General features: G+C 46.9%; 2 protein-coding genes across 5 annotated transcripts in view; one reads left to right on the top strand and one right to left on the bottom strand.

Annotated features, from left to right (window-relative positions):
* LOC127567459 (uncharacterized) overlaps window positions 1-22,442 on the bottom strand; it is a 453,787-nt gene that overhangs the window by 206,192 nt on the left and 225,153 nt on the right. The window lies entirely within an intron of this gene.
* The window catches only part of LOC127567460 (disintegrin and metalloproteinase domain-containing protein 12-like), a 182,625-nt gene that overhangs the window by 34,203 nt on the left and 125,980 nt on the right, over window positions 1-22,442 (top strand). The window lies entirely within an intron of this gene.

The following is a 22,442-nucleotide window of genomic DNA, read 5'->3' as shown; positions in this document are numbered from 1 at the left end:
AACCTGCCGCTGTAAACTGCTCCTGGTATAGTTGGTCGGTGGAATTGATGGAAATTTTGGGAGATTAGATTACAGTGACAATTAGCAGGGGTGGGAGGTGATTGTTCTGTGAGTCAGCATTGACTCGATGGGCAGAGTGGCCTTATGTTGTAAGAACATATGAAAATGACATGAAAATGTATGATAGATTGAGGCATGGTTGCCATGGGAATAAGCAGTCTGGTTGTTGTGTTAATTAGAACATAAGAAATTAGAACATAAGAAAATAAGAATTCAGAACATAAAAAACATTATGTATTCTAGCAAGTATAGTCCCAGGCGACTCAATCTCTCCTCATATGCTAACCCCCTTGTCTCCGGAATTAACCAGGTGAACCTCCTCTGCACTGAATCCAAGGCCAGTATAGTTTTTCACAAGTAAGATCAGAACTGCACGCAGTACTCCAGGTGCGGCCTCACCAGTACCCTGTACAGTTGCAGCATAGCCTCCCTGCCCTTAAATTCAATCCCTCTAGCAATGAAGGCCAACATTCCATTTGCCTTCTTGATAACCTGTTGCACCTGCAAACCAACCTTTTGCGATTCATGCACAAGCACTTCCAAGCCCCTCTGCACAACAGCATGCTGCAATCTTTCACTATTTAAATAATAATCTGATCTTCTATTTTTCCTTCCAAAGTGGATGACGTCACATTTACCAACATTGTACTCCATCTGCCAGACCCTTGCCCACTCAATTAACCTACCTATATCTCTCTGCAGACTCTCCACATCCTCTGCACAATGTGCTTTTCCACTCAATTTAGTGTCATCAGCAAACTTAGACACGCTAACTTGGTCCCCTCTTCCAAATCGTTAATGTATATTGTGAACCGTTGTGGGCCCAGCACCGACACCTGAAGCACCCCGCTCACCACTGATTGCCAACCAGAGAAACACACATTTATAGAACATAGAACAATACAGCACAGTACGGGCCCTTCAGCCCACGATGTTGTGCTGACCAGTATAAACCTACTCCACAATCAATCGAACTCTTTCCTCCTACACAGCCCATGACCCTCCATTTTTCTTACATCCATGTGCCTATCTAAGAGTCTTGTAAATGTCCCTATTGTATCAGCCTCCACCACCACCCCTGGCAGTGCGTTCCAGGCACCCACCACTCTGTGTAAAGAACCTACCTCTGACATCTCCCCTAAACTTTCCTCCACTCACCTTAAATGGGTGTCCTCTGGTATTGGCCACTGCTGCCCTGGGGAAAAGGTGCTGGCTGTCCACTCTATCCATGCCTCTCAATCTTATACACCTCTATCAAGTCACCTCTCATCCTCCTTCACTTCAAAGAGAAAAGCCCTAGCTCGCTCAACCTTTCCTCACAGAACATGTTCTCTGATCCAGGCAGTATCCTGGTAAATCTCCTCTGCACCCTCTCTAAAGCTTCCACATCCTTCCTATAATGAGACGACCAGAACCGAACACAATACTCTAAGTGTGGTCTGACCAGAGTTCTGTAGAGCTGCAACGTTACCTCACTGCTCTTGAATTCAATCCTGTCAACTAATGAAGGCCAGCACACCACACACCTTCTTAACCACCCTATCAACTTGCGTGGCAACTTTAAGGGATCTATGGACTTGGACACCAAGATCCCTCTATTCCTCCACACTGCAAAGAATCCTTCCATTAACCTTGTACTCTGTCTTCAAGTTCGATCTTCCAAAGTGTATCACTTCACACTTTTCAGATTGAATTCCGTCTGCCACTTCTCTGACCAACTCTGCGTCCTGTCTATATTCCGTTGTAACATGCGACAACCTTCTACAGTATCCACAACACCTCCAATCTCATGTCATCTGCAAACTTACTAACCCACCTCTCCACTTTCTCATCCAAGTCATTTATGAAAATCAGGGGTCCCAGCCTAGATCCCTGCGGAATACCACTAGTCATCAACCTCCAGGCAGGATAATCTCCAGCTACTACCACCCTCTGCCTTCTGTGGGCAAGACAGTTTCAAATCCACGCAGCCAAGTCTCAGTGGATCCCATGCTTCATCACTTTCTGGATTTTCTCATTTCCCAACTCTCTGCCTTCAGTTGGTTAACCAATCCTCTATCTATGCTAATATATTAGCCCCAACTCCACGCATCCTTATTTTCAGGTTCAAGTCACTTTATTGTCATTCACCCACATGCTATAGAAACACATGGCGGAACAAAATGTTGTTTCCCCCAGACTCACACAACAGAGGACATAGAACGTAGAACATAGAACAATTACAGCACAATTTGTGAATACTGATGTAAAGTATTCATTAAGTACCTCCGCTATTTCTTCCGGACCCATACACACTTTCCCACTGCTACACTTGATAGGCCCTATCCTTTCACATCTCATCCTCTTACTCTTCACATACTTGTAGAACGCCTTGGGGTTTTTCCTTAATCCTGCCCGCCAAGGCCTTCTCATGTCCCCTTCTGGCTCTCCTAATCTCTTTCTTAAGTTTCTTCCTTTTAGCCTTGTACTCCTCCAGATCTCCAGAACATTACCTAGCTCTCTGTACCTTTTGTAAGCTTTTCTTTTCCTTTCGACTAGATTTATTATAGCCTTCATACACCACGGTTCCTGTATCCTATCATGACTCCCCTGTCTCATCAGAACATGTCTATGCAGAGCTCCACACAAATACCCCCTGAATATTTGCCACATATCTTCCGTACTTTTCCCAGAAAACATCTGTTCCCAATTTAAGCTTCCAAGTTCCTATTAAGCTCATAATTTCCTCTACTCCAAGTAAGCGCCTTTCTAGCCTGTCTGTTCCTATCTCCTCAATAACCCTGTCACTATTGGGCGGCCTATAAAAAACACCCAGCACCGTTATCGACCCCTTCCTGTTCCTAACCTCCACCCACAGAGACTCCGTAGACAATCCCTCCACAACGTCCACCTTTTCTGCAGCTGTGACAATATCTCTGATCAACAGTGCCACTCCCCCACCTCTCTTGCCTCCCTCCCTGTCCTTCCTGAAACATCTAAAACCCAGCACTTGAATCAACCATTCCAGTCCCGGAGCCATCCAAGTCTCTGTAATAGCCACCACATCATAGTTCCAAGTATCGATCCAAGCTCTAAGCTCATCTGCCTTGTTCACAATACGCCTTGCGTTAAAATAGACACATCCCAAGCCTGTCCGAACACTTCCCTTCTCTATCACCTGCCTATGGTACTTACTCCTAGCCTCCTCTATTTGAGAGCCAAACACCTCTTCCCCAGTCTCTCCAGTACAGATCCCACCCCCCAACAATTCTAGTTTAAACTCTCCCCAGTAGCCTTAGCAAACCTCCCCGCCGGTATGGTAGTCCCCCTGGGATTCAAGTGCAACCCGTCCTCTTTGAACAGGTCATACCTGCCCCAAAAGAGGCCCCAATGATCCAGAAAACTGAATCCCTGCTCCTTACTCCAAATCCCTCAACCACGCATTTAACCTCCTCCTCATTCTGTTCCTATACCCACTGTCGCTTAGCACAGGCAGTAATCCGGAAATTACCACCTTTGAGGTCCTGCTTCTCAACTTCCTTCCTAATTCTCTATAATCTCTTTTCAGGACTTCATTCCTTTCCCTACCTATGTCATTGGTACCAACATGTACCACGACCTCTGGCCGTCCTCCCTCCCCCTTCAGGATATCTTGGACGCGATCAGAAACATCCCGGACCCTGGCACCTGGGAGGCAAACTACCTTCTGAGTTTCTCTCCTGCGTCCACAGAATTGCTTGACTGCCCACCTAACTATAGAGTCCCCCATCACTAGTGCCCTCCTCAATCCCTACCCATCTGAGCCACAGGGCCGGACTCCGTGCCAGAGGCACTGCCACTGTTGCTTCCCCCAGGTAGGCTGTCTCCCCCAACAGTACTCAAACAGGAGTACTTATTGTTAAGGAGTACAGCCACAGGGGTACTCTCTAGTACCTGACTCTTCCCCTTCCCCCTCCTGACTGTGACCCAATTGCCTGATTCCAATGTTCCCGGCGTGACCACCTGCCTATAACTCCTCTCTATCACCTCCTCACTCTCCCTGACCAGACGAAGGTCATCGAGCTGCATCTCCAGTTCCCTAACACGGTCCCTCAGAAGCTGCAGCTCGACATACATAAAACAGAAGATATAGAATAAACACAGACAAAAAAAAATTCTGCAAGTACAAATAGTGCAAAAAACGGTATATACAAAATACAAATTTAGTGCAGAGTTAGTGCAAAACTGAGTTGGATGAAGAAAATACAGAACTCTGTGTGTTGCACTAATTGTATAAACATATTCAGCAGCAGCCAAAGTTCTTATGCACCGTTGTGCAAACCAGGGCTTTTGATGCGGCATTTGTCTACCAGGGTATTCAGGAGCCTGACAGCCTGGGGGAAAAAACTGTTGTACGGTCTAGTAGTTCTGGCCCGGATGCTCCGGTACCACTTGCCAAATGGCAGTGGGACAAATAGGTCATGGAAGGGATGATAAGGGTCGTCTATGATTCTGCAGACCTTGCGTGTGCATTGTGTGTTGTAAATATCCGAGGTGGAGGGAAGAGGTACTCCAGTGATCTTTCCAGCTGTACTCGCATTTCTCTGCAAAGACTTACGGTCAGAGATGTTACAGTTACCGAACCAGGCAGAGATGCAGCTGGTCAGGACACTCTCAATGGTACCCCTGTAGAATGTGGTGAGGGTGGGGGAGGGCAGGTTTGCTCTCTTCAGCCACTGTAAAATGTGGAGATGCTGCTGTGCCTTCTTGGCGAGGCAGGAGATGTTAGTTGACCAGGACAGGTGATCTGCTGTATGTATTCCCAAGAACTTATAACAGCTGACTCTCTGTACAATGATGCCATTGATGCACAGGGGTAAGTGGTCAGCCTGAGCCTTTCTAATATCCACAATCATCTCCCTTGTTTTGTCCACGTTCAAGGAGAGATTGTTGACTCAGCACCAATCCACCAGCCTCGCCACCTCCTCTCTGTAAACTGTTTCATCGTTCCTGCTGATGAGCCCCACCATTGTTGTATCAATCAGCAAACTTGATGATATGGTTGGAGCTTGAGTTGACAGAACAGTCATGGGTCAGCGGCGTGAACAGCAGTGGACTGAGCACACAGCCCTGAGGGGCTCCAGTGCTCAGCCTGGTGATTTTTGAGATGGTATTTCCAATACGAACTGACTGTGGCCTTTCAGAGAGGAAGTCCGGAATCCAATTGCAGATGGAGGTGCGAAGGCCCAGTAGGTGCAGCTTCCTTATGAAGTTCTGTGGGATGATAGTGTTAAAGGCAGAGCTGAAGTCTATGAAGAGCATCCTAACATAAGTGTCCTTTTGATCTAGGTGAGACAAAGCCAGGTGGAGGGCAAAGGACACTGCATTGCGGTATGCAAACTGAAGGGGGACCAGTGAGGGAGGGAGAATGGATTTGATGTGTTGCCAGACTAACTTCTTGAAGCACTTCATGATGACTGAAATCAGTGCCACGGGGCGGTAGTCATTTAGACAGGTTACGTGCGCCTTTTTAGGCACTGGTATAATGGTGGTAAATTTGAAACATATGGGGACAACTGCTTGGCTCAAAGAGACGTTAAAGATGTCGGTGAATACATCTGCCAGCTGGTCTGCGCAGTCCCTGAGCACACGGCCAGGTATGTTATCAGGTCCCGCTGATTTCCAAGTGTCAACCCTGGATAATATCTTCCTTACACTAGCTGAGGACAGACAAAGTACCTGGTCAATGAGCGGTGGAGGTGTCTTGCTCACAGGTTCGTTGTTTAGTACATCAAACCGAGCATAAAAGTCATTCAGTGCATCTGGGAGGGGGGCGTCATTGTCGCAAGTGCGAGGTGGGGATTTGTAGTCCGTGATGGCCTGGATGCCCTGCCACAGGCGTCTTGTGTCCTTGGTATCAGAGAAGTAGCCCTGGATCTTCTGGGAATAACTCTTCTTTGCTTCCCTGATGCCACGGGACAGGTTGGCCCTCGCTGTCCTGAGGGCTGTCACATCACCTGACCTGAAGGCAGCGTCTCGGGTTTTCAGCAGTTGATGTATCTCCGCTGTCAGCCGTGGCTTCTGGTTGGGGGTGTGGTGATAGTTTTGATGACAGTGACATCGTCAATGCACTTGTTGATGTAGCCAGTCACCGCAGCTGCATACTCCTCCAGATTGATGGTATGGTCACAGGCTGCCATACCTAAACATACTCCAGTCCGTGTTTTCAAAGCAGTCCTGTAAGGCTGACACTGCATTCACAGGCCACATTCTTATCTGCTTCTGAAATGGTTTGTAGCATCTGAGGAGTGGTTTGTATGTTGGTGGTCTGATTAGCCAAGGTGAGAGCAGCGGACAGCTCTGTATGCATTCTTGATATTTGTGAATACCAGATCCAATGTATTCACTCCCTGGGTTGCAAAGTTAACATGTTGGAAAAATTTTGAAAGCACTGATTTTAAGTTAGCATGGTTAAAATCTCCAGTGACAATAAAACAGCCGTCAGGGTGAGCCATTTGAAGTTCGCTTATCGCTCTGTAAAGTTCACACCGTGCTTCCCTGGTATTAACGCCTGGGGGGACGTACACAGCCACAATAACAATGGCTGTGAACTCCCTCGGCAGATAGTATGGTCGGCATTTAACTATAGCAAACTCCACTAGCGGTGAACAGTGCTTCGAGGCCAGCACCACTCGTTGTTTATATAAACACACAAACCACCTCAGCGGGTCTTACCGGACACTGATGCTACCCTATCTGCTCGGAAGGAGGTCAGCCCATCCAGCTGAATAGCAGCATCAGGAATGTTGTTATTGAGCCATGTTTCCGTAAGGATAAAAACGCAGCAATATTTCATCTCCCGGTGGACTGCCCTTCGTAGTCGAATGCAGTCCAACTTATTTTCCAGGGAGTGGACATTGGCGAGGTGGATGTATTTTATCCGGCACCTTATCGAACGCCTTCTGGAAATCCAAGTGTACAACATTCATCTGTTCCCCTCTATCCACTGCGTTCATTATATCCTCAAAGAACTCCAGTAAGTTTGTCAAACAGGACCTGCCCTTCCTGAATCCATGCTGTGTCTGCCTGATGGAACCACTTCTATCCAGATGTCTTGTTATTTCATCCTTGAAAATAGCTTCAAGTATTTTCCCGACTATGGATGTTAAGCTAACTGGCCTATAGTTACATGCCTTTTGCCTACATCCTTTTTTAAACAGTGGGTGTGACATTCACTGTCTTCCAATCCACCAGGACTGGACCAAAGTCTAGAGAATTTTAGTAAATTATCACAAGCGCCTTTAATATAACTTCTGCCATTTCTTTCGGTACCCTGGGATGCATCCTATCAGGACCAGGGGACTTGTCTACCTTTAGGCCCACTAGTTTGCTCATCATTAACTCTTCAGTGACAGTGATTGTATCGAGGTCCTCACCTCCCATCGCATCCATCACATCTCTCTTTGGCACATTAGATATGTCCTCCACCATGAAGACCGACACAAAATAGTCATTAAAAGCTTCAGCCATTTCCATATTACACAACATTAATTCCCCCTTCTCATCTTCCAAAGGACCTATATTCACTTCAGCCACCCTTTTCCATTTAATATCATTGTAAAAACTTTTACTATCTTTTGCTAGAGGGAGAAAAAACACTAACAAAGCATTATAAATGCAGTAAAATGAGGGCAGTTCATCGAGTTCATAGTTCATGAGGGCAGTTAGAGAGGGAGATAAAATGTGAACAAAGGAAGATAAAGGTAAAGAAATGCAGAGCTGGAAATTTGGGGAGATTAGGTTACAGTGACAATTAGCAGGGGTGGGAGGTGATTGTTAGAACATAGAAAACCTACAGCACAATTCAGGCCTTTCAGCCCACAAAGCTGTGCTGAACATGTCCCTACCCTAGAAATTACTAGGCTTACCCATAGCCCTCTATTTTTCTCAGCTCCATGTACCTATCCAACAGTTTCTTAAAAGACCCTATTGTATCCGCCTCCACCACCATTTCCAGCAGCCCATTCCACACACTCACCACTCTCTGAGTAAAAAACTTACCTCTGACATCTCCTCTATATCTACTCCCCAGCACCTTAAACCGGTGTCCTCTTGTGGCCACCACTTCAGCCCTGGGAAAAAGCCTCTGTCCATCTACCCGATCAATACTTCTCATCATCTTATATACCTCTATCAGGTCCCCCCTCATCCTCCATCTCTCCAAGGAGAAAAGGCCGAGTTCCCTCAACCTGCTTTCATAAGGCATGCTCCGCATTCCAGGCAGCATCCTAGTAAATCTCCTCTGCACCCTTTCTATGACCTCCACATCCTTCCTGTAGTGAGGTCACCAGAACTGAGCACAGTACTCCAAGTGGGGTCTGACCAGGGACCTACATAGCTGCAACAATACTTCTCGGCTCCTGATTGATGAAGGACAATACACCGCATGCCTTCTTAACCACAGAGTCAACCTGCGCAGCTGCTTTGAGCGTCTTATGGACTCGGACCCCAAGATCCCTCTGATCCTCCACACTGCCAAGGGTCCTACCATTAATACTATATTCAGCCAACATATTTGACCTACCAAAATGAACCACTTCACACTTATCTGGGTTGAACTGCATCTGCCACTTCTCAGCCCAACTTTGCATCCTATCTATGTCCCTCTGTAACCTCTGACAGCCCTCTACACTATCTACAACACCCCCAACCTTTGTGTCATCTGCAAACTTACTCACCCACCCCTCCACTTCCTCATCCAGGTCATTTATAAAAATCACAAAGAGTAAGGGTCCCAGTACAGACCCCTGAGGCACACCACTGGTCACCGATCTCCACGCAGAATACGACCCTTCAACATCCACTCTTTGCCTTCTGTGGGCCAGCCAGTTCTGAATCCACACTGCAATGTACCCTTGGATCCCATGCCTCCTTACTTTCTCAATAAGCCTTGCATGGGGTACCTTATCAAATGCTTTGCTGAAATCCATATACACTACATCTACTGCTCTCCCTTCATCGATGTGTTTAGTCACATCCTCAAAAAATTCTGTGAGTCAGCATCGGCTCGATGGGCAAAGTGGCCTCATGTTCTAAGAAAATACAAAAATACAAGACTGATGTTGCTCATCCCTGGACCCATGCTGATTATGTTGTCCTGCACTCGCTCTGTGAGCTTCACATCCTCTACAAGTGTAGTGACCAGACTTGTGCGCAGTGCTCCTTTTCTTAACCAGTGCTTATACTGACTCATCTTAACATCTCTGCTTTTGCACTCATATGTTTCCATTTATAACGCTGGGGATCTCGTATGTGTTCTTAATCCCTCTCCCACCTGTCCCACCACTTTCACGTGTAACCCCGCCCCCTCTCTCCCTGGACCCCTTGAAGAATTGGACCCTTTGTGTTTTCAGCCCCTCCTCATACTTCCAACCAAAAGGTATCCCCCTGCACCTGCTGGTGTTACGTTTCATCTGCTGCCTGCCCGTCCTCACCATAAGTCTATTTCCTCAAAGTCTGTCACTACCCACCTCACTGTTCGCCACACTTCTCACCTTGTGCCACTGGAAACCTCTGGCATGGTGTCCTCTACACCTGCAAGTCATTAATCTGTGTCAGGAAGAGCAGTGGTGCTGACATCAACCCCGAGAACACCACGGCACAGCTTCCTTCAGCCAAACAACAGCCATCCATCACGTCTCTGCTTCCTGGCCCACAGCCAATTTCCAGTCCCTCTGTCACAATCCCTTAAATGGGGCAGTTTTGCTAACGGGCTTGTATTATGCACTTTACCAAAAGCCCTTTGAGGTGGCGCAGCAGGTAGTGCTATTGCCTCACAGCTCCTGAAATTCCGATTCAATCCTGGCCTCTGATGCTGTCTGTGTGGAGTTTGCACATTTCCCTGTGACCATGTGGGTTTACTCTAGGTGCTCTAGTTTCTACCCACATCCCAAAGACATGTGGGTTGCTGGATTAAATGACCATTCTAAATTGCCTCTCTTGTAGCTGAGTGACAAAAGAATTAAGGGAATCGGAGCAACACACAATCTGCTGGAAAATCTCAGTGGGTCGAGTAAGGTCTGTGGAGGGAAGGGAATTGTCAACACTTCAAGTCGAAGCCCTGCATCAGGACCCGTAACATGGACGATTTCTTCCCACCCCCCCCCCCCCTCCACAGATGCCTTCAACCCCTGAGTTCCTCCAGCAAATTGTTCCTTGCTCCAGATTCCAGCATCTGCAGGTCTCTCGTGTCTCTAAAAATGGGAAGTTGTTGGAACAGTGACAGTGAATAAGTTGCAGGGTACGTGGCAGTAAGAGAGGACTCGGGCTGGAAGGATGGCTGTGCTGAGAGCCAGCATGGGCCTGATGGGCCAAGTGGCCTTCTCCTGTGTGGTAATAAATAATTGATTGAGTCAGTCCATACACACAGCTCGGTGGAGCTGGCTTTGATAGCGACTGATATTTGTGCGGTGGTCTTCCTGTTGGTTGTGAGGCTTGGTTGAAGGCACACCGAAGGGACCCCTCCAAGGTCACAGCTGTAAAAAAGTGACCATGGCATTGTACACAGGGAGCTTGACTGGAATCCAGAGATCATGAATGTTGAAAGCACAATGCAATAGCTTCCCAAAAGCAGAACTTGTACACCTAATTCTGTGCTGAATGGCTTTATTTGCATCCTGGGATTAACAAAAAGCTCCCAGGTAAGCAGAATCTTTGAGTACATACATGGGTTTTCATTCATGGTGGTGGACTGGGCTGACCAAGGGCTGGTAAACCTTGGTTTTCTCAGCAGGTGTTTGTATGTTTATGGGGAAAGGTTGATGTGGACGGCACTTCTGGTGTGTGCTACTTACATTGGCAGAGTTGTACATACATTTGTTGAATGATTGGTGCCCTCTTGGTGTTGGATGGTGCATGGAGGGCAAGTTGGCACGATGAGAATCTGTGGGATGTGGGCTGGCTGGTGAGGAACAAGATGGCTGCAAGGGTCTGGATGATGGATGATAGCACAGAACACAGAACAGCAGAGGACAGGAACAGGCCCTTCGGCCCACCATTTCTGTTCTTAACCCCTCTCAGCTTTTGTGCCCGCTAGCATTTGACATTTCCACTATGGAAAAACAGACTCGTATCTTCTCTGGCTATCTCCCCACTCCACTCTCAGTCCTGATGCAGGGTCTCAGCCCCAATCATTGCCCATCCCTCTGCCTCCAAAGATGCTGCCGGACCCGCAGGGCTCCTGCAGCAGTTTATGTTTTGGAAGAGAGAGAACAACATAGTTAGTTTCAAGTTGCAGAGATAATTGGGGTGGATGGGACAGAGGGAAGGGGCGGCAGGCTGGGGCAGAGGATAGAGCCGCTGTCTCACTGCTCCAGTGAAGCAGGTTCAATCCTGATCTCTGGTGCTGTCTGTGTGGAGTTTGTACCTTCTCCCTGTGACCACTGAGGTTTCCTTGCCAAAGGTACGCGGACTGGTAGGTTAACCTGCCGCTGTAAGCTCCTCCTGGTATAGTTGGTCAGTGGAATTGATGGAAATTTGAGGAACCATAGAACCACACAACACTACAGCACAGAAAACAGGCCATTTAGCCCTTCTAGTCTGTGCCAAAACTTTATTCCGGGAGATTAGTTTACAGTGATAATTAGCAGGGATGGGAGGTGACTGTTCTGTGAGTCAGCATCAGCTCGATGGGCAGAGTGGCCTCATGTTGGAAGAAAATATGAAAATGACATGAAAATCTCTGATAGATTGAGGCAGGGTCGCCATGGGAATAAGCAGTCTGGTTGATATGTTAATGAGGGTTGTTGGAGAGAAAACACCGACAAAAGATTGTAAATGCTGTAAAAAGAGGGCAGTTCATCGAGTTCATCATTCATGAGGGCAATTAGAGAGAGGGAGTGGGAGATAAAATGTGAACAAAGGAACATAAAGGCAATGAAATGCAGAGCTGCAGAAATTGCCCTGCTCAGCATTTTACATTCCTTTACACCCCTTTGTTCATGGTCTCTCACTCCTACTGACCTCGTTCACCTATCAACCAGAAACCCTCATGAACCTCTGCAACCCTGACCCACCCTATCAGAGGTATTCCCTCCCTCCTATCTCCCCTTCTTCTCCCAATCTGAAATTTAAAACCACCTTGTCTTTTTTCTCTTTGCCAGTTCTGGCCAAGTGTCTTTGACCTGAAATGTTAATTCGGTTTCTCTTTGCACAGATGCTGCCTGACCTGCTGACTGTCACCAGTACTTTCTGTTTTTGTGAACATAGACCATAGAACATTACAGCACAGAACAGCCCTTCAGCCCACGATGTCTGTGCCAACCATGAGGCCAATTTAAACTGCACACCTACCTGCATGTCGTCTGTATCCCTCCATTCCCTGCCTGTTCATCTGCCTGTCTAAATGCCTCTTAAACATTGCTGTGGTATCTGCTTCTACCACCACCTTAGGCAGCCCATTCCAGGCACTTACCGCTCTCTGTGTAAAAAAAACTTGCCTCGTAAAGCTCCTTTAAACTTTCTTCCTCTCATCTTGATGCTATGCCCTCTAGTATTTGACATTTCCGCCCTGGGAAAAAGACTCTGGCACCCTTCCCTATCTCTGCCTCTCAAAATGTTATATATATCTATCGGGTCATCAACGCTACAGAGAAAACAATCCAGTTGTGTCCAGCCTCTGCTGGACAATAAATATGGACAATAAATGCTGCTCCTTTTCTCCAACACCCAGATCCAGAAAAATAGAACATAGACCACTACAGCACAGTACAGGCCCTTCAGTCCACAAAGTTGTGCTGACATTTTATCCTGCTCTAAGATCGAGCTAACCCTTCCCTCCCACATAGCTCCCCGTTTCTCTATCATTCATGTGTCTATCTAAGAGTATCTTAAATGTCCCTAATGCATCTGCCCCCACAACCTCTGCCAGCAGTGCGTTCCATGCACCCACCACTCTCTGTGTAAAAAAGTTTACCCCTGACATCCCCCTTTATACCTTCCTCCAATCACCTTAAAATTTTTGTCCCCTCTTGAACAAAGTGAACAAAATGAACAAAGAGGAAAATTATCCAACTCCCTTTGAAAGAGTTGATTGAACCTGCTTCCACCCCAAACACGGTGCAGGAAGACTGCTTCTCTCACAGGTCCCTGGTTCACTTTCAATCTCAGGCCTCTGGTTCTTCATTGTCCTTTCATGGGAACACCTTTACTTTTTTCACTTTGGCTGAAGCTGTCATGGCCTTGAGCATCTCTCTCTGCTCCAGGGAGAACAAGCCCAACTTTTCAGGTTATTCACAAGAATGATGTTGCTCATCCCTGGACCCATGCTGGTAATGTTGTCCTGCACTCACTCTGTGAGCTTCACGTCCTTCAGAAGTGCAGTGACCAGACTTGTGCGCAGTGCTCCTTTTCTTAACTAGTGCTTATACTCACTCAACTTAACATCTCTGCTTTTGCACTAGTAAGTTTCCATTTATAACGCTGGGGATCTTGTATGTGTTCTTAATCCCTCTCCCACCTGTCCCACCACTTTCACGTGTAACCCTGCCCCCTCTCTCCCTGGACCCCTTGAAGAATTGGACCCTTTGTGTTTTCAGCCCCTCCTCATACTTCCAACCAAAAGGTATCCCCCTGCACCTGCTGGTGTTACGTTTCATCTGCTGCCTGCCCGTCCTCACCATAAGTCTATTTCCTCAAAGTCTGTCACTACCCACCTCACTGTTCGCCACACTTCTCACCTTGTGCCACTGGAAACCTCTGGCATGGTGTCCTCTACACCTGCAAGTCATTAATCTGTGTCAGGAAGAGCAGTGGTGCTGACATCAACCCCGGGAACACCACGGCACAGCTTCCTTCAGCCAAACAACAGCCATCCATCACGTCTCTGCTTCCTGGCCCACAGCCAATTTCCAGTCCCTCTGTCACAATCCCTTAAATGGGGCAGTTTTGCTAACGGGCTTGTATTATGCACTTTACCAAAAGCCCTTTGAGGTGGCGCAGCAGGTAGTGCTATTGCCTCACAGCTCCCATGATTTGAATTTGATCCTGGCCTCCAGTGCTGTCCATGTGAAGCTTGCACATTCTCTCTGTGACCGGGTGGGTCTCCCTTGGTTGCTCCAGTTTCCACTCACATCCTACAGGGTTGCTAGATTAAATGGCCGCTCTAAATTGCCTCTTGTATAGTCAAATGGCAAAAGAATTAAAGAAGGGAATTGGAGCAACACACAATCTGCTGGAGGAACTCAGCGGGTCGAGCAGCATCTGTTGGGGGGGGGACGGGGGAAGGAATTCTCGACATTTCAGGTCTCGGCTCGAAACAGAGAAAATTCCTTTCCTCCTACAGATGCTGCTCGACCCGCTGAGTTCCTCCAGCAGATTGTGTTGCTTCAGATTCCAGCATCTGTAGTCTCTGGTGTCTTCTCCCCATCTTTGTCTGAAATGGGTGACCCCTGTTTCTGAAAGTGTCTCCCCGTTATAGATTCCTCCCGGGGGGAGCGTCACTGAGCATCCACAGAATCTCATATATTTCAATTAGATCATTCTTCTAAACTTCAATGAGTACAGGGTTAAACTGCTCAAACTTTCTTCATAAGTCAATACTTTATCGGAGGAATCAACCTTGTCTGCACTGCAATGAAAGTATGTTCTTCCTTAAATACAGACCAGAAGTCTACACAGTACTGCAGGTGTGGTCTTACCAAGAACCAAACCTCCATGTAGGACAATGTGCCGACAAAGGTCCCATGGAAGAGTTTGCAAATAACAATGGTCTTCTCCCATTCAGCAGCTGAGGGAGAATCATAGAATCATAGAAAGTACAGCACAATACAGGCCCTTTAGCCCACAATGTTGTGCCGACCTCCAAACCTCACCTAAAAACTATCTAACCCCTTACCCCCACAAATCCCTCTATTATAAATGCCTCCGTGTGCTTATCTAGCAATCTCTTGAATTTGACCAATGTACCTGCCTCCACCACCACCCCAAGCAGCGCATTCCATGCACCAACCACTCTCCTTCCTCTGATATCTCCCTTGAACTTCCCACCCATTAATTTAAAGCCATGCCCTCTTGTATTGAGCATTGGCGCCCTGGGAAAGAGGTGCTGGCTGTCTTCCTTTTAATATTTTGTACACCTCTATCATGTCTCCCCTCATCCGCCTTTTCTCCAAAGAGTAAAGCCCTAGGTCCCTTAGTCTCTCCTCATAATCCATACTCTCCAAACCAGGCAGCATCCTGGTAAATCTCCTCTGCACCCTTTCCAACGTCTCCACATCCTTCCTATAATGAGGCGACCAGAACTGGACACAGTACTCTAAGTGTGGCCTAACTAGAGTTTTGCAGAGCTGCATCATTACCTCGCGACTGTTAAACTCGATTCCACAACTTATGAACGCTAAGTTTGGGAATGTGGCCATGGCTGGCAGCTGAAGGCAGGATGATGACAGTGTCAGTATGAAGGGGAGGGGAATCCAAACTCAGTCAGGCAGTGCTCAGAGGAATTTGCCAGTCCAGAAGCAGCGGAAAACAAGTCCACAGAGAAACATAAACCCACAAATTAATGTCTGCTGTGTTGTGTCTGTCTCTGTCAAGGAGTTAGAGGGAAGCTTATTTTCTTTCTTTTCAATTTGTGCAGGAGGTTCACCAGGATGCTGCCTGGATTCGATGGCATGTGTTAGAAGGAGAGGTTGGACAAACTAGGATCGTTGTCTCTGGAGCGTCGGAGCCTGAGGGGAGACCTGATAGAAGTTTATAAAATTATGAGAGGCATAGATAGGGTCCCAGGGTTAAAATGTCTAATACCAGAAGGCAAGCATTTGAGGGAGAAAGTTCAAAGGAGGTGCATGGGGCAAGTTTTTATTTTACACAGAGAGTGCGCTACCAGGGGTGGTGGTGGAGGCAGATACAATAGAGGCTCTTAAGAGGCTCTGAGATAGGAATGGAGGGATATGGACCATGTGGGATTACTGTAATCAGAATCAGGTTCATTGTCAGTGACATATGTTGTGAAGTGCATTGTTTTGTGGCAGCTGTACAGTGCAAGACATAAAGGTATAAAAATTACGCTAAGTTACAAGAATAAATAAATAGTGCAAAAGAGGAATAACGAGGGAGTGTTCATGGGTTAATGGACTGTTCAGAAATCCAACGGCAGTGGAAAGAAGCTGTTCCTGAAACGTTGAGTGTGGGTCTTCAGGCTCCTGTACCTCCTCCCCGATGGTAGCAATGAGAAGAGGGCATGTCCTGGGTGGTGAGGGTCCTTAATGATGGATGCTGCCTTCTTGAGGCACCGCCTCTTGAAGATGTCCTCGATGGTGGGGAGGGTTGTGCCTGTGATGGAGCTGGCTGAGTCTACAACCCTCTGCAGCCTCTTTTGATCCTGCACATGGGAGCCTCCATACCAGGTGGTGATGCAACCAGTCACAATGCTCTCCACGTACATCTGTAGAAATTTGCAAGAGTCTTTGGTGACGTACCAAATCTCCTCAAACTCCTGATGAAGTAGAGCTGCTGGCAAATTAGGCATCATTACCTTCATTAGTTTGATTCAACATCATGGGCCAAAGGGTCTGTTCCTTTGCTGTACTGTTCGATGTTCTATTCCTTAAAATATTTCCATTTTAAGGTCATCTGAGATGTCCAACTTCTTTTCTAACCGGGGCTTCTCCCCAACTGAGGTGGAGAGAGCTCGCACCCGTATCTCTGCCATTTCCCACACCTCTGCTCTCACCCCCACCCCTCCCAGACCCAACAGGGATAGGGTCCCCCTTGTCCTCACATTTCATCCCACCAGCCTACGTACCCAACACGTCATTTTCCGCCATCTCCATCGGGACCTCACCACCAAGCACATCTTCCCCTCTCCACCCCTTTCTGCCTTTCGCAGGGACCGCTCTCACCCTCCCACCCATCCCACTCCGACCACGGGAACTTTCCACTGCCCCTGCCGTAGGTGCAACACCTCCATCCAGGGACCCAAACATGTCCTTTCAGGTGAGACAGAGATTCACCTCCATCTCCATTAATATCATCGACTGCATTCGGTGCTCCAAGTGTGCCCTCCCCTACATTGCTGAGACCAAACACAGACTAGGTGACTGTTTCGGAGAACACCTGCGCTCTGTCCGTAACTGCGATCTGCATCTCCCCATTGCCGGTCACTTCAACTCCCCCTCCCACACTATCACTGATATGTCAGTCCTCGGCCTCCTCCACTGCCAGGAGAATTCTAAGCGCAAACTGGAGGAACAGCACCTCATTTTCCGTCTTGGAACCTTGCAGCCTAATGGCAGGAACACTTCATGTAATTCCCCCCCACACACACACCAGGCTTCTTCTCTTCTTCCCTTTCCTAGCTGCTTTTTTTCTACCTTTTTGTTTCCTTTTGCTCCCTACCTTTGACCCATCCCCCAGTGGATCTGCTCTCCCTTCCTCCCCTGCACCTGCCCATCACTATCTCTTACCTGCATCTACCTATCACCACCCTGTGCCCACCCCACCTCCCCTCTTTTGTCCACCTATCACTCCTCTGCTTTTCCCCCCTATATATTGGGCTTCCCCTTTTCCTATCTTCAGTCCTGAAGAAGGGTCCTGACCTGAAACATTGACCACCTGCTTTTCTCCACGGATGCTGCCTGGCCTGCTGAGTTCCTCCAGCATCATCGTGTTTTTCATCTAGATTCCAGCATCTGCAGTACTTTATTTTTCTTTTTACAACATTTTTATTAAATCCATGAAAAGAAAATACAGAGTACATGCATCAAAGAGAGTAAAAATACTACTGAATACATTGTGTTAACTTGTATTTAGGATTACAATACTCTAAATCAATAATCACATATAGTAGTTAGTTAATAAAGGAAGAAAAAATTGAAATATTTTATTACAAAACAATCTACTCCCACTACCAAAACCCGAAGCTGTTAGATAGAAGAAACAACAAGGAAAACCCTTTAAAAATGTAACAGTGTCAGCCAATATCTGCGTTTTAGTCCCCAAATCAGAGATTTTGAAAATAATTCAAAAAGGTCCCCGCGGGGTTTGAAAGTCTAGGTTAGATTCAAAAGCTGAACGGCGAATCTTCTCTAGATTCAAGTATGACATAACATCCCGTAACCATTGAGCATGAGTGGGCAGAGTAACTTCCTTCCATTTAAGCAATACAGCTCTCCTGGCTATAAGAGAAATAAAAGCCAGAATATGCAAATCAGAAGCCTTCAAAGTTATATCTTTTTCTACAGTGAAAAACTTGTTTTGCATACCGTTCATACACAGTGCATTGATGTAGTACAATGTGGAGACATACAATTTACATTTAAAAGATTAGAATGATTATAATGGAAGTAATAAGTGGATCTGCAGAGATCAGCTGCCTTTTGCATCAAACTGCCCAGTAACTCCATTGGCCGCTGTCTGAAAGGAGTCTGTACATTCTCCCCGTGTCTGCGTGGGTTTCCTCCGGGTGCTCCAGTTTCCTCCCACATTCCAAAGATGTACGGGTTAGGAAGTTGTGGGCATGCTATGTTGGTGCCGGCAGCGTTGTGACACTTGCGGGCTGCCCCCAGAACACTCTACGCAAACGATGCATTTCACTGTGTTTCAATGTACACGTGACTAATAAAGATTTCTTATCCTTCTCCCATGATTCATAATGTTGCAACCCAGACTCCAGCTGAGTTCCTCCAGCATTATCATGTTTTTCATCCATTTAATAATACCTCAGAGGAGTCCTCAGCGTGGAGTCACTGAACATAATAGATGAAGCTGCACTTAAAAAATATAGTCTCAAATAATGGTGGTTAAATGGAATTGCAATTCAGTGTAATTTTATTTTTAAGCCTGGCCTCGGTGAAGTAAGATTTCTGCAGGAACTAGATGGCTCTTATCACTGGGACCAGACATTTTACTTCCCGGCAACCTTGGAGGGAATTTTCTTCAGAGGCTCTCTTCCTCCTACTTTATCCTGTTGTCTGCTCTCGTTCTCACCCTCTCTCTACCTCCTCTCTCTAACCCCATAGTTACTGCTTTTTCTCTTTGATCTTACTATCAATTTTCAGAGCTACCTGAGAAAACAAGAGAAACTGGAAATGCTGGAATCAAGATGAAAAACACGATGATGCTGGAGAAACTCAGCAGGCCAGGCAGCATCCGTGGAGAAAAGCAGGGCAGTCAATGTTTCGGGTCAGGACCCTTCTTCAGGACTGAAGAGAGGAAAAGGGGAAGCCCGATATATAGGGGGGAAAAGCAGGGCAGTGATAGGTGGACAAAAGAGGGGAGGTGGGGTGGGCACAGGGTGGTGATAGGTAGATGAAGGTAAGAGATAATGATAGGCAGGTGCGGGGGAGGAGGAGAGAGCAGATCCACCGGGGGATGAGTCAAAGGTAAGGAGGACAAAAGGGTAGAAAAATGAGAGATAGGCTTGGAAAGGGAAGAAAAGAAGAGGCATGGTTGAGGTGGGGTGGGGGTGGGGGGGGGGCGGGGTAGTTTGTGGGGATTACCTGAAGTGGGAGAATTCAATGTTCATGCCATTCAGCTACAAGGTTCCAAGATGGAAAATGAGGTGCTGTTCCTCCGGTTTACGCTTGGAATTCTCCTGGCAGTGGAGGAGGCCAAGGACTAACTTATCTGTGATGGAGTGGGATCTGTGAGGACAAGGAGGACCCTATCCCTGTTGGGTCTGGGAGGGGTGGGGGTGAGAGCAGAAGTGTGGGAAATGGCAGAGATATGGGTGCGAGCTCTCTTGACCACAGTCGGGGGGAAGCCACGGTTAGAAAAGGAGTTGGACATCTCTGATGTCCTGGAGTGGGAAGCCTCATCATGGATGCAGATGCAGTGGAGGCAGAGAAATTGAGAAAAAGGGACAGCATCCTTGCAAGAGACAAGGTGGGAGGAGCTGTAGTCAAGGTAGCTGTGGGCATCAGTGGGTTTGTAGAAACAGTCCTTTCAGGTGAGACAGAGATTCACTTGCACCTCCCTTAATATCATCGACTGCATTCAGTGCTCCAAGTGTGCTCTCCTCTACATTGGTGAGACCAAATGCAGACCAGGTGACTGTTGCGCAGAACACCTGCGCTCTGTCCGTAACCGCAATCTGCATCTCCCTGTTGCCGGTCACTTCAGCTCCCACTCCCACTCCATCACAGATAAGTCAGTCCTTGGCCTCCTCCACTGCCGGGAGAATTCCAAGCACAAACCGGAGGAACAGCACATCATGTTCCGTCTTGGAACCTTGCAGCCTAACGGCATGAACATTGAATTCTCCACTTTAAGTAATCCCTTTGGGCATTTATGAGGCTCTTTTATAGGCACGTGGATGTGCAGAATGGAGGGATATGGACCTTGTGTTAGGCAGTAGGGATTAGATTAGTTAGTTTAATCACTAGTTTAATTAGTTTGGCATGAGGGCCTGTTTCTGTGCTGCACTGTTCTATGTTGTTCCCTTTATTCTCTCTCAGGGTTCTGACCCTCGTTTCAAGTAGACTCAATCGTTGTTATCTGCAAGGGACATTCTCACAGATAACATGTGATACCACTAGGGCCTTCTCTTGTGTAAAGGCATTGACATGAGTGGCCCTCTCCTGTTCCTAAGTCTCCTCTCTGGAAGTGGGGTGTGGTGGGGTGTGACTTACTGAGCTTCTCCCTCATCTCCAGAGCAACCTTCATCCTAATGGTCTCTGCAAATTCCACAGGCCCACCTTGTACAGGTAATACATTCCCACTGCTCTTCCTACTTTTGGAGCTGTACAGTTATTTAGTCTGAATCCATCAAGACTAGGAGGATTCCTGGGCTTTGGACCTGTCACTCAGAGCTCAGCCCTGCTCTCACTCCATGTAAATTGTTTTTGCCCCAATGAGGCAGAAGCTGGACATGTGTCAGTTTCCTGGGAAGCATCAGGCACAAGTTAATGCATGGACACTACAGGAGAGGGCTCTGTAGGACGGTCTGATGTTTACTGACACTCCCAGTAATGCACAGCCAACCTCGCTGATCCACTGCATATATCGGGGACTGAGTGTACTGTACTTTGTTAGCAAGCTCCTGGCAGATTTAATGTAGGAGTTCTGTCCCAGGTGATCTATCTGCTTTTAACATAACACCACATTGATATAGAACATAGAACAGTACAACACAGGAACAGGCCCTTTGGCCCACAATGTTGTCAACTAATTAAACCAGTAATTAAATGCCTTACTAAACGAATCTTTTCTGCCTATTACAATGCCCATATTCCACCCTTCTTTGTACACTCCTGTGCCTTTCTACGAGATTCTATCGTATTTGCCTCCATCACCACCCCTGGCATCACATTCCAGGCACCCACCATGCTGTGTAGAAAACTTGCCCCCTATCTTGAGATCTTGGGACCTATTGACTCTCAGTGTCACCAACTTCTCTAGTACATTTTTCTTCTAAAACTAATTTCCTTCAGTTCCTCATTCTAGCTAAAGTCTTGTCCTTGAGTATTTCTAGCAGCCTGTAAGGGCACCACATTTGCCGTCAGCATTATTCACCTATGGCAGCTCTCACAGTCTGCTTCTATGTTTCTCACCAGTTCACTCTGATATTCCGTCGTGTCGTTCATTATCTATTTCTTGTCTTCCTTTGCTGAATTCTAAAATGCTCCCAAATCCTCAGGCCTATCGCTATTTCATAAAATCATAGAATTGTAGAGCAGAGAAATGGGCCCTTTCAGCTCATCTCATCCACGCTGAGCTTAATGCCTATCTACACTGGTCCTATTTGCTCGCGTTAGGTAACTTTTATATAAGCTTCTTCCCTTGATTTAATGCAACCGTTAATGTCTTCTGTCAGCTGCAGATGAATCGCCTTTCCACATGGGTTTTTGTGCCTTAAAGGAATATATATTTATTTTGCAAATTCATGTAATTTGTTTAAATGCTACAGTGCTGGGGCCTGCTGTTTTCTAAATTGACTCAAATGGATTCTTTCACAACCTGTTGAGCCAATATCATTTCTCACCACTGCGCTGATCTCATCCCTCATTAGCAGTGCTACCTCACCTGCTTTTCTTTATCACCCATCCTTCCTAAACGTAGAATACCCTGGAATATTTAGTTCCCAGCTCCCTGCCCTGCAGCCACATTTCTGTAATGGCAATTTCACCACACCCAATTAGTGTTTTGTGCAGTTAATGTATCCACCTTGTTGCAAACACTGCCTGTGGTTAGATACAGCACCTTTAATTTTACCCTTTTGACATTTTTATGTACATTTTACCCACCTTTTGTTACAGCTTTCTAACTTCCACTTCCAACATTGCTTCTGTCCTTCCTGAATTTCCTTCAAGGCTCCCTCTTGCTTTCATGGTTGCTGCACTGGGTAATGCTGCATGCAAATTCAGTGGTAAATGTGGCGTTCTGCTGGTGCTGGGACAGTCAGTGCTGGGGAATTGAGTCCTGAAAAG

This window comes from Pristis pectinata, chromosome 2 (assembly GCF_009764475.1).
Source record: "Pristis pectinata isolate sPriPec2 chromosome 2, sPriPec2.1.pri, whole genome shotgun sequence".
Lineage (NCBI taxonomy): Eukaryota > Metazoa > Chordata > Chondrichthyes > Rhinopristiformes > Pristidae > Pristis > Pristis pectinata.
This window is presented reverse-complemented; position numbering and strand designations above follow the sequence as displayed.